General features: G+C 82.0%; 1 non-coding gene across 1 annotated transcript; it reads left to right on the top strand.

Annotated features, from left to right (window-relative positions):
* The first annotated feature begins 1,873 nt into the window (after positions 1–1,873).
* On the top strand, positions 1,874–2,026 carry LOC141478662 (5.8S ribosomal RNA). Its single transcript, XR_012463979.1, has one exon. It is a non-coding gene; the product is annotated as a 5.8S ribosomal RNA (ribosomal RNA).
* Positions 2,027–2,500: the final 474 nt, after the last annotated feature.

The following is a 2,500-nucleotide window of genomic DNA, read 5'->3' as shown; positions in this document are numbered from 1 at the left end:
GGCTGCGCAGCCGGCCCCGCGCCTGCCCTGCCGGCCCGGCCGCGCGAGGCGGCGAGGGGTCTCCGGGCGTTCCGGGATGGCGCGCGGGCGCCTGGCGGCGCGGCGGCGGCGGCGCGCGTCCCCCGTCTCTTCTCCGCGCCCCGATCCTCCCCGCCGAGGGGAGCCGGGGCGGGGGGCGGGGGCGGAAGGGCTGCGCCGCCGCCGTTGGCCGCCCTCCGGCGGGCGAGGCGACCGCCGGGCGGCCTTCCCGCGCGAGCGGGCGGCCCGAGCCGCGGCTCTCCTCCCGGGCGCAGCGCCGGGCTGCTGAGGGAAACCCCGGGCCCCGGGAAGGAGGACGAGGCTGTGGCGGCGGACGTCGGGCGCGCCCCCGCGGGCGGACGCTCCCCCGAAGGCGGCAGCGGGGGAGGCACCCCCGCGGGGCCCAGAGGTGGTCGTTTCCCTCACCCCAGGGCCAGGTACCTAGCGTCCGCGCTCTCCCGCGGCCCTCCCTCGCCGTAGCGATACACAGGGGGTCGAAGGCCGCGGGGGGCCGGGCGGAGGTTTAAAGACTCGGGCGGCTCGGCGCGGCCCGGGGGTCGGGCCGGGCGGCGCCGCCGTCGTCGTCGTCCTGCGCAAGGGGGCTGGAGTCTCTCCGCGGAAGCTCCCGGGCGCAGGGACGGACGGCCGGCCGTCGCCCGCGCTCGTCCCGCGGGCGGCCGTGCCGGGGAGGGGTTCCGCTGCCCCCCCCTCTCCGCGGACCGGTCTCGGCGGAGAGACCGCGGCGCGGCCGGCCGTGTCCGGCCTCGCCCGCCTCGAAACGGGGCGACCCCGGCGGGAGCGCGGGCTCCCCGCCGGGGGCGGGCGGGTCCCCGCGGCGGGGGCTCGCCCGGGAGGCGCGCCGCCGCGCCTCCGCGGCGCGGCTGCGGCGCGCCGCGGCTCCGCTCCCTCCCTCCCTCCGTCCCCCGCCCCGGCGAGCGCTCCGGCGGCGGTCTGCCGCCGCCGAGCGCCGGCGAAGGCGGCACCCCGTGCCGAGCGGCGGCGTCGCCGCTCGGCCTGCCGGCCGGCCGGAGGGCGCCCGCCGCCAGGCGCGGCCGTCCCGGCCCGGGCCCCGTCCGCCGCCCTTCCCCCGCCGCCCTTCCCGGCGGCGCCGGGCGAGCGGGCGGGCGGGCGGAGGCGTCCCGCTCCCGGTCTCCGCGTGGAAACGGGGAGAGCGGGCGTCGCCCCCGCCTCAGCGCCGTCCGCTTTCCGCGCGGCGCGCGCCCGCGGAAGGCGGCGAGGAGCGGCGGCGGCGGCGGTTCCGGGCGGGCGGCCGCCGCGAGGCGGCGGCGGGCCGCCGTCCGGCGCGGCCGCGGGCGGCGCGTCGCCGGCTCGGGCTCCGGCGGTGGCCGCCTCCGGCGCGGCGGCGGAGGCCGCGGCCGGGCGCCGGCGGGGCGGGCCGGAGCCGCGGGAGAGGGGAGAAGGACGTCGCGGCGCGGCGGAGCCGTCGCGCGCGGGGGGGCCGGCGGGGCGTCCCGCGTCCCCGAGGAGAGGCGGGCAGGCGGCGCGGCCGGGGGCGTCGTGGGCCTCCGCGCGGAGGCCGGGCCGAGCCCGGGCGCCTGGGCCGCCCCCCGAAGCGAGCGAGGCGCTCGTCTCCGCCGGTTTGGGCCGGGAGCGCGGGCTCCCGGCGCCCTCGCCGCTCGGGGCTTTTTTTTTTTTTCTCCTCGTCGTGTGTCGGTACGGTCAGTCGAGGCGAGGCGGCCCCGTCGTTCTCGCCCCGCCGCGCCGCGTCGCGTCCCCTGCGGAGGGGGCGGGCCGGCGGGCGGGCGGGCCGGCGGGCCGCCGCTGTCCGGAGGGGCCGCTCCCGCGGAGCGGTCCCGGCCCTCCCGCGCGCGCGGGGCGGTGCCGAAAAGCAGACAACTCTTAGCGGTGGATCACTCGGCTCGTGCGTCGATGAAGAACGCAGCTAGCTGCGAGAATTAATGTGAATTGCAGGACACATTGATCATCGACACTTCGAACGCACTTGCGGCCCCGGGTTCCTCCCGGGGCTACGCCTGTCTGAGCGTCGCGTGACGATCAATCGCCGGCTCGGCCGCCGCCGCTGCCGCCGTCGCCGCCGCCCCCCCTTCTTCGCCCTTGCGGCGTCGGGGGGGGGCGGGTCGGGTCGGCGGGGCGCGGCGCGCCGCTGCGGCGCGGCTGGGGCGCCTCGCAGGCCCCGCGTGCGGGCCTTCGTCCCCCTAAATGGAGACTCGGGGAGCGCTCCGAAGCTCCCCGCTCCCGGAGCGCCCGCTGGGCGGAGCTCGTCTCGCCGGGGTGTCGGCGGCGGGGAGAGAAGAGAGGTCGGGGGGAGGCGCGGGCCTCGCCCCCGGCCCCGCCGCGCGCGGGCGGCTGTCTGCGGGTGGGTACCGGCGGCGGTACCGTGCCGTGCTGCCGCGCGGGCGCGCGCGTGCCGGGGACGGGGACGGGGGTCCTCCCCGCGTCCCTCCCCCCGCTCTTCTCCTTTCCGTTCCCGACGACCCGCCGCGCCCCGGCCGGGCAGCCG

Source organism: Numenius arquata, unplaced genomic scaffold (assembly GCF_964106895.1).
Source record: "Numenius arquata unplaced genomic scaffold, bNumArq3.hap1.1 HAP1_SCAFFOLD_1517, whole genome shotgun sequence".
NCBI lineage: Eukaryota > Metazoa > Chordata > Aves > Charadriiformes > Scolopacidae > Numenius > Numenius arquata.
Note: the sequence above shows the minus strand (reverse complement) of the source record. Positions and strands in the feature narration are given on the sequence as shown.